Source organism: Cetorhinus maximus, chromosome 8 (assembly GCF_964194155.1).
Source record: "Cetorhinus maximus chromosome 8, sCetMax3.hap1.1, whole genome shotgun sequence".
Classification (NCBI taxonomy): domain Eukaryota; kingdom Metazoa; phylum Chordata; class Chondrichthyes; order Lamniformes; family Cetorhinidae; genus Cetorhinus; species Cetorhinus maximus.
The window spans coordinates 14,951,574-14,968,930 of record NC_135886.1 but is presented as its reverse complement, the minus strand read 5'-3'; the positions used below and the strand labels follow the sequence as shown (position 1 = coordinate 14,968,930).

General features: G+C 45.5%; 1 protein-coding gene across 7 annotated transcripts in view; it reads right to left on the bottom strand.

The window, feature by feature from the left end:
• The window catches only part of tfeb (transcription factor EB), a 100,605-nt gene that overhangs the window by 67,182 nt on the left and 16,066 nt on the right, over positions 1–17,357 (bottom strand). For 3 of the 7 annotated variants that reach the window (XM_078546490.1, XM_078546495.1, XM_078546491.1), the window contains exon 2: positions 98–212. The exons of the other annotated variants lie outside the window; for them this stretch is intronic. The gene's annotated coding sequence lies outside the window, so the exon portion shown is untranslated. The remainder of the gene's footprint in view (positions 1–97; positions 213–17,357) is intronic. 7 annotated transcript variants of the gene reach the window in all.

The following is a 17,357-nucleotide window of genomic DNA, read 5'->3' as shown; positions in this document are numbered from 1 at the left end:
GCAAGTCTTTCTTTCCAATTTGGAAGATCAGCTTTAGCTCAGTGTAGCTTTGCATTACCAGATAAAGAGAGGCAGTTAAAAGTCACAAAACAATTACCTCCTTTCTTCTTTTTTCCTTTCTCCTTTAAGCTGCAAGGACTGACGATTTCAGTGGTGTGTCCCTGTCTACATTTCTCTCCTGCGTAACTCAGTTACACTGAAATCTTCAGTGACTGTAAAAGAAATATTTATTGGGTGTAACTTGTGAAGCAGGGAGCGAAGAGGCTAACAACCTCTTTTCTGTGTCTTCGCAAGCTGCTCGTGGCTGGTGCTCGACAAGGTCACGGGGAGTTTTTAAATTATGAAATTGCTCAGCGCCTTCCCTCTTCTTGAAATGCCACAAGAGCAGTCAAAACCCTGACACACACCAAAGGAAGTCTAAGGATTTAGTGATGTCGCAGTTAACTCCTCGTGTGCTGAGGTGGCAACCATGTCTTTACTCAAAAAAAAACCCCCAGAAGATCCTGTCACTGCTTGGACTGTTCGATGTATTTTTTATTTGTGTTCGGGTGAAGCATTTAGTCCTGCGTTGTGAGAGGAGAAGGCGGAGTTACTGTGATCCATAGACAGATTCTAAATGCCAATCAATCCACTTGGGCGTGTTGGAAAGGGGTGGGCAAATGAGGGGATTGGAACGTGGGCATGAGTGCCATTGCAGGTCAGAGTGTATCACAGGAATATCTCTTTGCTTCTGAAGGATCTATTTTTAAACTGGACAGCATTTGCCAGGCAACTTCACTAAAGTATTCAGTGTCAACATGTTCTGACACGAGGTTCAGCTACAGCACAAATGCAGCAACACCGCAAAACACTGATCCCTGGCCAATTTCATTTAGAAAGATAAAAGTGTTTGTTTCCTAAGCTCTCCCAGTGAATAAATGCAGAAGACAGGTTTGCACCTCAGTATTTCGAGTTCGAATGCCTGTTTTGCCCTGTAAAATCTGAACTCACGGGTAAGGACATGTTCGCTCAGCACAGAAGGAAAGAAATTCACATGAGTTCCTTCTACCTTGTAATCTTTCACATACTCCTGAGTTTGCAGACTAGGCCTCAGGCTCAAAAGATGGCACCTCCAATAGTGCAGCACTCCCTCAGTACTGACCAATCAACAGTGCAGCGCTTCCGCGGTACTATCCGATCAACAGTGCAGCGCTCCCTCGGTACTGACCAATCAACAGTGCAGCGCTCCCTCGGTACTGACCAATCAACAGTGCAGCGCTCCCTCGGTACTGACCAATCAACAGTGCAGCGCTCCCTCGGTACTGACCAATCAACAGTGCAGCGCTCCCTCGGTACTGACCAATCAACAGTGCAGCGCTCCCTCGGTACTGACCAATCAACAGTGCAGCGCTCCCTCGGTACTGACCAATCAACAGTGCAGCGCTCCCTCGGTACTGACCAATCAACAGTGCAGCGCTCCCTCGGTACTGACCAATCAACAGTGCAGCGCTCCCTCGGTACTGACCAATCAACAGTGCAGCGCTCCCTCGGTACTGACCAATCAACAGTGCAGCGCTCCCTCGGTACTGACCAATCAACAGTGCAGCGCTCCCTCGGTACTGACCAATCAACAGTGCAGCGCTCCCTCGGTACTGACCAATCAACAGTGCAGCGCTCCCTCGGTACTGACCAATCAACAGTGCAGCGCTCCCTCGGTACTGACCAATCAACAGTGCAGCGCTCCCTCGGTACTGACCAATCAACAGTGCAGCGCTCCCTCGGTACTGACCAATCAACAGTGCAGCGCTCCCTCGGTACTGACCAATCAACAGTGCAGCGCTCCCTCGGTACTGACCAATCAACAGTGCAGCGCTTTCTCGGTACTGACCAATCAACAGTGCAGCGCTTCCTCGGTGCTGAACTTCCAACAGTGCAGTGCTCCCTCAGCATTGACCCTCCGACAGTGCGGCACTCCCTCAGTACTGACTCTCCGACAGTGCGGCACTCCCTCAGTTCTGACTCTCCGACAGTGCGGCACTCCCTCAGTACTGAATCTCCGACAGTGCGGCACTCCCTCAGCATTGACCCTCCGACAGTGCGGCACTCCCTCAGTACTGACTCTCCGACAGTGCGGCACTCCCTCAGTTCTGACTCTCCGACAGTGCGGCACTCCCTCAGTTCTGAATCTCCGACAGTGCGGCACTCCCTCAGCATTGACCCTCCGACAGTGCGGCACTCCCTCAGTACTGACTCTGCGACAGTGCGGCACTCCCTCAGTACTGAATCTCCGACAGTGCGGCACTCCCTTAGTACTGACACTCCGACAGTGTGGCACTCCCTCAGCACTGATCCTCTGACAGTGCGGCACTCCCCTCAGTACTGACCCTCCGACAGTGCGGCACTCCCTCAGTAATGCACTGGGAGTCTTAGCCTGGATCTTGTCCTCAAGCCTCAAGTGAGAGCTTGAATCCACAAGCTTATGACTCGAAGTAAAAATGTTAAAAATGGTTCAGTAACCACAGCTACATGTTAACATCAACAGTGCGGCACTCCCTCAGCATTGACCCTCCGACAGTGCGGCACTCCCTCAGTACTGACTCTGCGACAGTGCGGCACTCCCTCAGTTCTGACTCTCCGACAGTGCGGCACTCCCTCAGTTCTGACTCTCCGACAGTGCGGCACTCCCTCAGTACTGACTCTGCGACAGTGCGGCACTCCCTTAATACGGACTCTCCGACAGTGCGGCACTCCCTTAGTACGGACTCTCCGACAGTGCGGCACTCCCTTAGTACGGACTCTCCGACAGTGCGGCACTCCCTTAGTACGGACACTCCGACAGTGCGGCACTCCCTCAGTACTGACACTCCGACAGTGCGGCACTCCCTCAGTATTGACCCTCCGACAGTGCGGCACTCCCTCAGTAATGCACTGGGAGTCTTAGCCTGGATCTTGTCCTCAAGCCTCAATTGAGAGCTTGAACCCACAAGCTTATGACTCGAAGTAAAAATGTTAAAAATGGTTCAGTAACCACAGCTACATGTTAACATCAAAAAGGCTTTTTGATTATAATCATGAAAATCTGGTTTATAGTTTAGGAAAGTAAATGGTAACAGTGCCAAAAAACAGACAAAAACCCTTCAATGGTAAAGCAACAACAATCAAAAAATTCCTTTAAATGTTATGTTTATAATCAACACCATAAATTGAGAAATTGAGAACTCCCTGCGTTAATAGCACAAGTGAAGGTGATGGAATCCTTACATATCTCCCCATTATTCATTTTTCAGCTTTTTGGGGGGTAATTTACAACAGTCAAAATCAGCTGATGATCAAGTGACTCAATACTTCCAAACAACATCAGCAGCTTGCATTTATATAGCACCTTTAACATAGCAAACCATCTCAAGGTAGTTCACAGGATTGTTATCAAAGTTTGCCACTGAGCAGCGGGTGACAAAAAAGCTTATTGGTCAAGTTTTTAAAGGAGCATCTTCAAAAGAAGCAGTGGGATCTAGAGAGGGGAGAGAGTCAGGAAAGAATTCTGGAGCTTAGGACCCAGGAAGCTGAAGGCACAGCCATCCATGGTGCAGCAATGAAGATTGGGAATGTACAAGAGGCTAATATTGGATGAGCACAGAGACCTCAGAGCTGTGGGGCTGGAGGAATTTACAGAGGTAGGGAATGGGTGAGGCCATGGAGGGATATGAAAGCACGGATGAAAATTTTAAAATCAGAAAGTGTTGCTTAACCAGCCGCCAACGTAGGTCCCCGAGCACAGGGGTGATGGACAATCAGGACTTATTCCCATTTACGACATAGCCCCAGATCACTCAGCCTCTCACTCACTGTAAATCCATTGGATGAGTTAGTGCTGCTCTGTCCTTCACACAAAAACTTCTGCTGAAATTGGAGTAAAATCACATTATAGACAGGCTGAGCTATCCACACTGTAACATAAACAGAGAAATTGGAACATATGGATTTGGAAATAGGAGCAGCAGTCAACCCAGATCCAATCGAGCCTGCTCAGCAATTCAATAAATGGCATGGCTGACCATCTACCTCAGCTCCACTATCTCCAAATCCCCTCACTGCCTCAAATTTTAGTTTCACCGCTGATATAGTAGAGGCTTTCCTAACACACCGCATTGCCTTTTTACACCTTCTCAGGGCACCCAGCTGGCTCCCATCCTACCAACCCGTGATCAGACACATATGCTTGCCCCTCACTCCAGTTCTTCCAGGCCCTGTAACCTCTGGCCCATTGCTCCCATGTGCCAGCTTTCCTCACCTACTCCCAAAATTGCAACCCACCACCCCTCTCCCAGCACTTTCACAAGCAGAATCCCGCCATTCCATTGCCACATCAGGATTCTCAAATGACAGATCTTTCCTCTTCCTGATCTTCCATTTAGTTCTCGAGTTTCCCTCCATCTCTCTAGAAGGTGCAGAAATGCAGATCTGCAGGTGTCAGATATATATATATATACATATTTACGTGGTAAGGAAGATGAAATGGTTTCAGTTTCATTTTTGGTTGTTTATGTGCCTTCGTGCCAAGAAGTCTGTACTATAGCTGAAAGGTCAGCCTTTTGGGTTTGTGTGTTTGGGTTTGGGTTAATGAGGTTTTACAACCCCTGCAGAAAAGAGATGGGTTAAAAAGGGGTTAGTAATTTAGTGATTTGGAGGGGTGGGGAGGGTGGAAACACAGTAGCAACAGCGGTTAAGTGACACAGAGACACAGGGAAAGACAGAAAAGAAGTTCAGAGTGTGTATGTCAGTGAGTGAAGACAAGAGTTCTAAGCTCTCTGATTAGAAATACTGCAAGACTGCTGGGGGACTGAGTTTAAAGAAACTCATGTGTTTGCTCTGCAGTTGAAGTAATAGTGAGTTTAGAGTGCGGTTTTCGGTGTCTCAGGGAGAGATAACAGCTGGGGAAAAAGCATCTAGTGAAAGTTCTGCTGTAAGAAAACCAATTGCAACTGGGCCAGCCCAAGCAAGAAACCTTGGTGTTAAGATAGTGGTCACTGGGTTTGTGTGTCTGTAAGGGCATTGCTGGGATAATATTGTTGGCAAATTAAATCATCTTGTGTTTGTATTGAGATCTTTCCGACCTTTGTGTCTGGTGTAATATTGTTCACATTTCTTGTTTAATAAATGTTTTATTCTGTGTTAAAAGTTCATCAGCAGACTCCTGTGAATTTGTTCAGTAACTTTTTCCCCACAGTTGCCAAAAAAAAAGTGGGTTAGGAACTGTCAAGCCAGGTTTCACTCTGGGACCTGGCTTGTCCAGTGTTAAGACCAGCCAGCATCATATTGTCCAGTGACAAAGAGTAAAATCAAGCCTCGTGACTATGAGAGATATCACTGCCAAGTCTACCTGTTTCTCAGCCACGCACGTTTCCCAGGAGCAGTTATCCAGCAATAAGCAGCAACATGAAGCTTAATCTAAACTCAAGGAACAGCACCTTAATTTTCAATTAGGCACTTTACAACCTTTCAAACGCGACATCAAGTTCCACAATTTCAGATCACAACCTCCACCTCTTCAGACTATACCCTAAGCAGGCATTTGTGACCATGGACTTCCATTGGATTGGTCCATGATTCTGCTTGGCAAAGTATTGCAGTGGTTTGCCATTGCCTTCTGCAGTATGGTTGACCAGGAATCTCTCCCGCTCTTCCTGTCAATCAACAATCAAGAGTAATATTGGCCTTGAAACATTAGCTTTGTGTCTCTCTCCAGAGATGATGCCAGGCAGCTGAGCTGATAGCAAACTGCTGCCGAGTTTTTTTATGTTTCTGTTTTTATTTTTTAATAATCAACCTGTTTAGTCAAAGCACCTTCCATGGTCATGAAGTCCTGAAGCGGGACTTGAACCCAGAGCTTCTGGCCAAGAGATAGGGACATGACCTACTGCACCACAAGCCCGCCACTAGATCTTCCCCATTTGTTCAGATGGCAGTTGTTGGTCATGATTCTGCTTTTCTCATTCACACCTCCTCTCAATACATCTTACGTTTCTTTACTTATTGCCACTCCCTTTGGCTAGTCCCACCAACTCTTTTGTCAGTTAATCTCTCCAGCTTTCACAGGCCTTCCCTTTTGAACTTTCCTCCCCATTCCAAACCCGTGCCCACCCCCCCTCCCAAACCCCCCGCCCCCCACCCTCCCAAACCCCCCGCCCCCCCACCACCTTTCCCTGCCTCTGTTATATCTCTAAGCATTTTCCATTTGTGATGAAAGGTCATTGACCTTAAACATAGCTCTGTTTCTCTCCACAGATGCTGCCTGACCTGCTAGTATTTCCAGTGGTTTTTGTTTTATCAGTAAGGATCGTGACTCATGTTTTGCCTTCCTGAGATTTCATGCACTGAGACCAATACTTTGACATAGCCAAGTGACTTGCTCAGCTACTTCAGAGGGAAGGCAGGAGCCAATCACGTTGGTGTATGTGGGACTGGAGTAAGGACAGCAGGTTTCCTTCCCTAAATGTAGCAATCTTCCTTAAACACAGTGGACATATGACACCCCTTGTGACAAACCAATAGTTTCAGTCACTTTTGCTGACACCAGCCTTTTAATTAGTTTCCAGTCCAGCTACCTCAGTGGGGTTTGGATACAGGTCCTCTGAGCTATTAAAATGACCACTACACCACTGAACTCATATTGATAAATCCAGCCAGCTTTCTGTTCTCTGGAAATTCTTGTGTGACCTTTCTGAGTCAGCAGGAGTGGTCTGAAGGATTGTGCAAAAGGCTTGCAGAAGCAGCACATAGTATAGTAAAGTGTCGCCTTAGGTAGGGAAAGCCCAGATTCCAAACCATGGCAGTGCTGAGTTGGCTTCAACAGAAATTCTGTAACGCTCATCACCCTGGGGAAGGGAGACAAAAATCAGCCAGGGCTCTGGCTCTGAGTCATAGGCAGTCCCAGAAATTGTGTATTGACAAGAATGGCGTTCATCGGTGATTGAATGTGATATAATATATCAAATGACTTACACAGATATGGTCTTCAACACAAGTAATCAGAACATGCTCGCAGCCCCTTTAGAATTGTATTTCAGAAGCATCTTCAGAAGAGGGGGAATGATAAAGAATTTATGGATACAAACAAGAGCAAGGAAGAGATTACAAGCAGTAAGAGAGAGGGAAAGGAACACATGGAGGTAGAGAAAAACAAAGGGAATATTTATGTAGCACCTTTAAAAAAAGGTAAAAATATCCTGAGGCACAAGACAAAGGGATTACACAACACAGCAAAAGTAACAGAAACAGAGACACACAGGGCTAAACAGAAAGGCTGGAAGAAACTCAATAACAGAATGAAAACACAAAGAGAGAGCGAGAGAGAGAAAGAGATACTCTGCACAAACTACCCCCTTCCACTATACAGCAGCCCATCCAATGATCTTAAAGGGCAATGTCCCCCACAACCAATGTGACCACAAGTGAGGAGGATCAATGCCCAATTTTATCCCAAAACTTGAATAACCCCAGCAAAGACCAAATAATCTACCTCAACCTGTCACCCCCCATTAAAACATCCACTCCCCCCATCACCAACGCACAGTGACAGCAGTGTGTACCATCTACAAGATGCACTGCAGAAACTCACCAAGGCTCCTTCCATAGCACCTTCCAACCCACTACCTCTTGCAGCTAGAAGGACAAAGGCAGCAGATACATTGGAACACCACCACCTGCAAGTTCCTCTCCAAAACCCACTATCCTGACTTGGAAATATATCGTTGTTCCTTCATTAGAGTTGGGTGAAAATCCTGGAACTCTCTTCCTAACAGCACTGTGGGTGTACTACATGGACTGCAGTGGTTCAAGAAGGCAGCCCACCACCACCTTCTCAAGGGCAATTAGGGATAGACAACAATGCTGGCCTTGACAACCACATCCCATGAATGAATTTAAAAAATTGAATGCTTCTCCCAGTGCAAGCACAGATAAAAATCCTGGATGTATCAATGCAGCCCTTCCACAGAGATACTGACTGTGTTCTGTCGAAAAGTCAAGAAAAACAGAACAGGTAAACCTTTCCACACATCACCCTGAGCCTGCAGCAGGCAAAATTATTGTTTTGCAGTAGTTTCATGCCATTAGATGGTGGAATATTCTAAACATTGATTTCACTAACATCTAATTGAAGGACAAATAAATGCAAATCTTTTGTTTCTAGAAGATCATTGAAGTAAGCACAAGAATAGCGGTTACTGCACATCGAGAGAACATGGGTTCATAGCCCAGCCTGGCAGTTTGAGCATTTGAATTTAGTTTTAAAAATCTGGAATATTGAGGTGGATTGTGATAAAAGCCCAGCTGCTTCTATTAATGAAGGAAACCTGCTCTCTTACCCAGCCTGGGCCCTATGTGACTCCTGGCCGACACCGACATGGTTACCTGCCCTCCAAAATGGTCCTTCAGTTACCGTCGCAGGGCAAGTAGGACTTGGGCAGTAAGTGCCAACCTTGCCAGCAGCACCCGCATTTCTAGAGTAGGGTTGCCAACTCTGCTTGGACATATGACCTGCTGCCTGCAGTAACCCCGCCCCCACACTCCCACCATTGGCCACTTGACATGTCCATCATTGAAATATCCCAATGTGAACAAATCTTCATTACTGATTGACTGACAGTCAAAAATCATCCAAAATACCAATTCTTCTTTATCTCCATAATTTTTACAACAAATGGAAAGGTTCAAAGAGAATGAAATGAACACGCTTCTTTTTAAATAACCCAATGACTTTGTCCTGGGTTTGCTCATTCCAGTGTTCTAGAGATTAACCTTTAAGGAGAGTCCAGGTCAATCATGGGGGAGTTGGCAACCCTGCCATGCAGTGAGGGAAGGAATTCGGAGTTGGGGACTGTTGGGCCTAACGACAGCTTCTTGTCCTGAGACTTGTTCTGATTTTATACAAGGACGGGAATTTCTGGCACTACGTGATGGTCATGAACTGCTCACTCCAAAACTGCTTGGGAATTTCCCACAGATGTTGAAGGCCTAGCCCTTGGCGTGACTTCCTGGTGATCTCCCAGCTCCTCAGGAAGCTGCTCTTGAGGGATACAGGAAGGCAGCAGACCAGGGGAGTTTGCTGTTGTGTGTTGGAAAAGAATCAGAAGCTGTAATTAATCATTTCACTTTTGCTTTTAAACAAACCTGTGGTGTGCAGCAAATTCCACTGAGCACAGTAAACTGGAAGGCAGATTGTTTAACAGTTCAGTCAAGTACGACGGTGACGAACCAGGCCTCTAGAATCCAGAGGATGTGTGCTGCTCTTATCCACAGGAATCCTTTACTCAGGACTAGCAGCCGCATTGCAGAACAAACACCTCTCTCATTCTACCTTCACTCTCTCAAACAGAAGGCAAACTCACAGGCTTCAGAGACAGACAGAGAAAGGGGGGAGAAAGAGGCAGAGAGACAGAGAAAGACAAACAGAGGGAAAGAGACAGGGAGTAAGAAAGAGAGAGACATGGAGAGATGGAGGCAGACAGAAGGAGTCAGAGACAGAGTGAGAGAGGCAGAGAGAGACACACAGGGAGCAAAAGAAAGAAATGGAGAGAGAAAAAGAGACAAGAGTTTTGGAGAGAGAAATAGATGAAGACAGAAAGAATGAGAGACTGTGCTACAGTTCAGAAATAAGCTTCTCCTATAATCTTCCAGCTCCCTCCTCCTCAGACTTCATCCTGGGGAAGGTCTAATCCCAAAGCCGCTACCTCACATGGAATGGAATCTGTGTCCTCATTGGTCGAATTCTGACAACTTCAGAATGGTGCAATTCTTCTCGCAAGGTCACCATGAGGATGCCTTGAAATGGTTAACTTGCCTGCAGCCAAGAACCCTGGCTTCAGCTCCTGGCCAATGTTCAATGCTCTCAATCTGCTCATATGACATAGTAACACGGACTCATTGGGCCAAATGGTCGGTTTCTATTCTGTAATCTATGTGTTTAAGAATATTCTGGTACAACAGTATGACACTGCCTCACCTCTCTACAAAGCTACACACCTACTGTGAAATCCAAAATATTTAACTTTGATAACGTTGATCTGGGGGCCTGGACCAGCTCATGAACAAGCACTGGCAGCGCAGGATCCACGATGCACAGGAAATATTGTCACCTGCCATTCTGGAGGGGAGGATTAACACAGGAATGGAGTGATTATTAGAGGTGTGAGAAGAAACAAGGGAATGGGATTGGGAAAAAAAAGAATGGTATGGACAGATAGAGAGGGAGAGAGTGAGAGACATAGAGTGAGAAAGAGAGGGAGACACACTCATAGAAAGATAAGTCTCTCCATAAATGTATCACGGTTTCAACGACTCCATGTGGTCGCGAGTTCTACATTCTCAACATTCCATGGAAAGGAATTCCTCCTAAATCCTTAATTTGTGCTATTGGTTATCATCATGTATTCAACCCCCTTGTTCCGGACTCACCCCTACAAGTGGAAACAGTTTCTCCAAGTCAAGCCTATCAAAGCCCTGAATAATTTTTGACCTTTATCAGGTCTCCTCTCAATCTGGTCTTTTCTGGAGAAAATTGTCCCAGCCTCACAATCTTTCAGAATAGTTACATCTCCTCAACTCTCTTTGCAGATCTTTTCTGAATTTTCTCCAGCACTTTAATATCATTTATATAACATCAAGGCCAGAGTTATGCACAGCACTCACAGTGTGGTCAAACCAATGTTCAATATAAACGCAACATTACCCCCTGCTTCTGTAGTTTATTCCTTTAGAAATGAATCTCAATACTTGGGCGGAATTTTACACCGGTGAGATTTTCCGGTCCTGCCGAAATCAATGGACTTTTGAATGCCTTGCTGCATTTTATGGCCCTGCCCCCCATTCCCCCCACCGTGATGGTGCAGTAAAAACGATCTTTCTGTAGCCTTATCAACTTATTCTGGTGATTAATGTTTCTGTATTCCCAAATCTTTTTAATCCTATTTACTTTCTTATCTCCAAGGTATATGTGATCTCTCTAGTCCTCCACCAAAAATGAGCCTGGATTGAATTTTATTCACCAGTTATCTGTTCACTCCACAAGCCTGTTTACTTCTTCCTGTATTAGGTGCAGTCTTGCGCATTAGTATCTATAACCCCAGACACAATTAATATCGTCTGCAAATTTCTAATTCCTTGGTCCGAATCACAGGGAGAGATTCAAACTGCGAGGGGAACACAGACAAAGAGTGAGAGAGCGAGACACAGACAGAGGAAAAGGAACAGTAAAAGAGATGAGACAGAGAGGAAGAAGAAAGGGAACAAACAGAAAGAGATAGAGTGGAGAAAGAAAAGAGGAAAGAGAAAGAATGAAAGAAAAATAAAATTAATAAAAGACAGAAAGACATACAGAGATAACTGAGAAATACATGGGTGAGAAGGTTGGTCAAGGCCTGAAATCAGGTTTGGTTTTGATGCTCCAATGGTTGAATTGCCCGTCTCAGCAAGCACCTATGGAAATGGATCCTAGCAAGAGTTTGCACGTCCCAGAGGGGAGGGGAGAAATACGAGGGGGAAAGATTTGAAAATGAAGAGTTATACACATAACCCAGCTTTTTACTAGTTTATTGAGGCCTTACCGTCAGGACTTACAGCTCGGAAGCTGGAAAACATCACATGTGACCTCTCCCTCACACAGATTTTCCAGTGCTGCAGTGACTCAGAGATTATTTAAAGGCTTGCTGACAGTGAAAGGAGGGAGGGAGGGAGAACAGAATGGCATGAAGTGTAAAATACTTAATGTTAGCTTTAATGCAATAGAAGCTCCCCTCAAGCCCCCATCGCCACCCCCACCTCGAAAGGCAACTGTGAGGGCAGCAGGCAGCTTAGTGACATTCACTGCTCTCTTGTATAGGTTCCCTTGATGAACCCATGTCCACATCTGTCTGCACCGTGCCATCTGGACAATTGGGAAAACATGTTCGAGGCCTCTGCTGAAAGTGGTACATAGCACAGTCCAGTGCAAACAGGGGTAGGACACAGTCAGAGCCCAGGATCACTGGCACCGGGTCAATGGAGCACAAAGCCCACCCGATATCTGCAAAACCTGCCCTGTTCATAGCAAGAGAAGAGGAGGCAATCTCAATTCACTACACAACTCCTGGTGCTAACTCTCTCTGGGGGACAGTTCCTGAAGGTGCTGACTCTCACTGGGGGGACCGTTCCTGAAGGTGCTGACTCTCACTGAGGGACAGTTCCTGAAGGTGCTGACTCTCACTGGGGGGACCGTTCCTGAAGGTGCTGACTCTCACTGGGGGACAGTTCCTGAAGGTGCTGACTCACTAGGGGGCTGTTCCTGAAGGCGCTGACTCTCACTGGGGGGACCGTGCCTGAAGGTGCTGACTCTCACTGAGGGACAGTTCCTGAAGGTGCTGACTCTCACTGAGGGACAGTTCCTGAAGGTGCTGACTCTCACTGAAGGTACAGTTCCTGAAGGTGCTGACTCTCACTGGGGGGATGGTTCCTGAAGGTGCTGACTCTCACTGGGGGGATGGTTCCTGAAGGTGCTGACTCTCACTGGGGGACAGTTCCTGAAGCTGCTGACTCTCACTGGGGGACAGTTCCTGAAACACTCACTGTTTCATTCTTGTACTCCACCCAAACAGCCATTTAGATGTGAGAGAGATTCTCAGCAGGTTTTCTGGTTATGGAAGGTTTCACAGCTGAGTACAATCCACATCAGCACATTTCCCAGCTATTTAAGAATGATGAAAGCTCGAGTAGAGAAATGGGAGGTAAACACTTGATAACTGGTTGTCATATTTCCGTGCACTAACTTCACAATTATAAAGATGTGTATCGTCCAGACTGTGTGATTAAGGAATGTTTGGCAGAGTTTGATTAACCAGATGAATATATCTTGCATGAACAAAATGCAATGATGGGAGGTGCCCCTTTCAAAGAGATGCGGAGGCTGAAAGCTTCTGCTTAGGGTGCAATTGACAATCCAGGTGCAACTTCCCATTAGTTTTCAATTGTTTTGGGAACATAGGGGCAGGAGTAGGCCATTCGGCCCCTCCAGCCTGCTCCAGCACCCAAACGGATCATGGCTGATCTTCTGCCTCAATGCCACCTTCCCACACTATTCCAGTTTCCCTTGATGTTATTGGTATCTAGAAATCTATCGACCTATGCTTTGAACTTTTACTCAACGTTTTCTTCCTTTGTACCTCTCAAATGACTATTCCAACACACTCCTGGCTGGTCTCCCACATTCTACCCTCTGTGCACTTTAGGTCATCCAAAATTCTGTTGCCCATGTCTTTATTTGCACCAAGTTTCATGCACTTATCACCCCTGCGTTCGCTGACCTGCATTAACTGGCTCCCAGTCAAGTAACACGTGGTTTTAAAAAATTTTCATCCTTGTTTTAAAATTTCTTCACCTATCCCTATCTCTGTTATCTCCTCCAGCCCACAACCCTCAGAGATCTCAGCTCTCCTCTAATTCCAGCCTCAAGCTTCCCCGATTTTAATCACCTCCCCACTGGCAACCATGTCTTCAGCTGCCTGGGCCCTACACTCTGAATTCCCTCTGAACCTCTCTGCCTATCTACCTCACTTTCCGCCTTTAAGATGCTTGTTAAAATGTAACACTTTTAGTCACCTGTCCTAATACCGCCTAATGTGGCTCCGTGACTAATTTTGGTTTATAATGCTCCTATGAAGCATTTGGAGCCCTTGGGTGGTTTTGTTGCTTTTCTAGTTGGTTTGTGGGCAAAATGCGTTGAATACTCCAACCCGACTGAGCAGAAATTCCAGGCCTGTATTAAGTAAAAACGATTGCCAATTTTGATGAAGAAATACTTTTCAATGGTTGAAGCAATGAGGCACTGATGGAAGAGGTTTAAAATTAAATAGATGCGCAGGTAGCTGTAAGATTCTGTCACACTGGCAGACAGTCATCCAGCCCAGCAGAGGGCAGAAAACACCACCCACTGGCTGCTCTGTGCTCATGAATTGGTCTAAGGGGGGACATTCGATATATCCTAAGGACAACTCAGCTCAAGCTTGGATGATTTGAAAGACTGAGCAATGGTTAAATTCAGCAACCTCTCGTGCTGTGGTGCAAGCAGTTCTCAAATGGGGTGTAGGCTAGAGATTGATTTACCATACAACGCTGCACCAACTGACTTGCAGCCTCTTGGAATCCACCCCCAATTCCATTAGCAGGGAGGCTGAGTTTATACACCACACATCTTAACTCAAAAGTTGATTAATTTGATTATCTGTTAATTTGAACTGCAATCATACAATAGACATCTCAAATTTGAATTGAAAAGTTTGAATCAATTTGAACAACAGATTAATTCATACTCTTTAAAGTGCAAAAATTTAACAGAAGCCTAACTGTACCTATTATTTCTGAACCTTATGACATCCTTTTAGAATTTAGTGCAATGCTTCCCTTTTGCGCTCCACAGATCAACAGACTCCCATTGTGTGTGTTGGCCTAACTTACTCAGAGAGCAGCTGGATGATTAACTTGTTAAGAAGATAAACGTCTTCTTGTCTCTATTTTATTGATATGGCATGGTCAGTGCATCTTTTAACTCTATGCTGTCTAAGCTCAAAGTATCCTCAGCTACCCATTCCTCTCCTACATCCTCACTGTACTGCAATGAAAAGCCAATTGCACCATCTCTCGTTCTCATCATTTCAACACTATAAAACTCTCTACCTCCTGTGTTTTCCTTTTGTAATCTCTAGATCCTCCTAGCTGATCAACATGAGTTATGTTGTTACGCCATTCCCCGATGGTGGAATACCATGCTAACATTCCCTGTCTGTGCACTCAAACTCCCTCTGGATCTCCATCAAGTGCCTGTTGGCTTTGTCCTGCCAGTGAAGCTATCGCTGCCTCCGCCCCACTTCAGGTCTCGGGTTAATATCACGTAGTTGGGTGCTCATGATGTAATCAGAACTTGATCTGCATATTTAAAGAGGAACAAGGCTCATTGCCCTCTGTAGTGTAAACCATAATTGGTCAAATCAGGCTGAGAGTGGAGTGTGAGGACCCCACACACCTACTCTCCAGTTTCCACTCTAGGTAAAGGGGAATTGAAATCAAAGCCTCTATTAAAGTTTAAATCCATTAATTCACAAACATCTCCATTATTGATACAACAGATCCTTTTTTGTTATTCATTGGATCTGGGCATCGCTGGCTGGGCCAGTATTTATTGCCCATCCTTAATTGCCCTTGAGAACTGAATGGCTTGCTATGCCATTTCAGAGGGCATTTAGGAGTCAACCAAATTATTCTGGGTCTGAAATCACATGTAGGCCAGACCAGGTATGGATGGCAGATTTCCTTCCCTAAAGGTTTTTCGACAATCAACAATGTTTTCATGGTCATCATTAAACTTTTAATTCCAGATTTTTCATTGAATTCAAATTTCACCATCTGCCATGGTGGGATTCAAACCCGGGTCCCCAGAGAATTACCCTGGGTTTCTGGAGTACTAGCCCAGTGACAATACCACTACGCCACCAACTCCCCTATAAACAACCTAACCTTAAGGTTCTCATTTTGGATTTATCCACCAATGAAGTAACAGCTCAAATAACTTCAAGTTCCAAACATCGAAGCCCACAAAATGTAAACAGGACCAATCAGTAAGTGCAAAATCCAAACACAGAGGATGGAGTTAATTGGGTTAGATTGCCAGAGATTGCAGAATGCATCAGGGCCATAGATTGGCTGGCCAAACAAGGTGAGGGAGCTTAAGAGGAAAGTCTTGATTTTAGCTTAACCAATGCTTAGAAAATTCTGTGTGAGGCTCGCATCAAGTCCCATTCACACATCATCCCTGTGCTCAGTGGTTTAAGTTCTGAGTCCAGCAACACATTACTTGGAAAATTCCCATCCTCATGTTCAGATCCCTCCACAGCTTAACCCCTCCCTATCTACATGTAACCTCCTCCAGCCCTTCACCCATCTAAGATCCCAGTATTCCTCCATTCCTGCCCCCTTCCATTTCCCCCACTTCCTTTGTTCCCCTGCTCTTGCCTTCAACTACCTAGGTCCTAAACTCTAATTCCTCCCTAAACCTTTCCCCATCTCTGCTCCTTTGAAATACTCCCTAGCCAAGGTTCGACTGAGTTTTTGACCACGTTCCCTAATATCTCTTTCTTTGACTTGGGCGTCCATTTTTCTCTTGTATGTCTCCTGTGAAGCACCTTGAGACATTTCACTATGTTAAAGTGCTATATAAATGCAAGTTGTTCTTTCTCTATGCAGCAACGAGGGTGAGCGAGTAGGACAGCAGGACTTACAAATCCAGGTTGGAGAAATCTTCCAACGAGGGGAAAGGCTAAAAACAAAAAAAAAAATTAGTCATATGATAGTTCCTCTCGCCCTGAAAGGGTTAATGCAGAAAAATGAGCAAGCAGTCTAACACGGAGAGGAGTGGGCGGGGTCATAGTTGTCTTAGCTAAAAGGTGGTTTCTTCACAACTTGGGAAAGCAGTCCAGCTCATTCTAAAACATGCAACCAGTAATTCCCCCCAGGCAATAATCTCAAAAGGCTCATTAGTTTCTAGTGTTAAAGCTTTACAAACAAGTGTTAAACTGGTGACACTCAATGACTGTTGCCTGGCCTACCAACCTGTTCAAAAACAAATGCTTAGACGAGGCGGACTGGTACAAATCCCTGTACTGGTATCTCGCCTGGGAGCTGTGTGCCCACACACTCACCTGACAATGCCACATCTCAACAAACACCCAGTCAACAAGGGGGCAACATCCTCCAGAGTCATCCTCTTCCTCTCAAACTACATGCCATTGTCACTGACAGCTAGAGTAACATCATCACAGCTGACCAATCACAGGGTAGAAGTAAAGGGGCTGCAGCCTCCTTTCCAGTTTGTGCTCTTTCATTAGGTAACGAGGAAAATCTTCTGATAAACAACCCTGAGCTCACCTGCACCCTCCAATTCTGTTATACTCTATTTTGTCTCAATTCTATCTGTACGATGCTCATAACCAGTGTCAGTCACGGCTCAGTGGGTAACTCTCGCCTCTGAGTCAGGAATTTCAAACCCCTCTCTAGAGGTTTAATAATATAAAATAATAATTTCTTGCAATTATGTGGAGCTTTTCATGGCATTCAAAGTACCTGACGGTTGAAGTGTAGTCTGTTGTAATGTAGGAAATGCAGCAGCCAAATTGTGCACAGCAAGCTCCCACAAACAGCAATGTGATAATGACCAGATAATCTGTTTCAGTGGTGTGGATTGAGGAATAAATTTTGGCCAGGACACCGAGCAGAACTCCCTTACTCATCTTCAAAATATGTCAGGAATACTTACACCATGCAAAAACAAGGCCTTGGCTTAATGCCTCGTCTGAAAG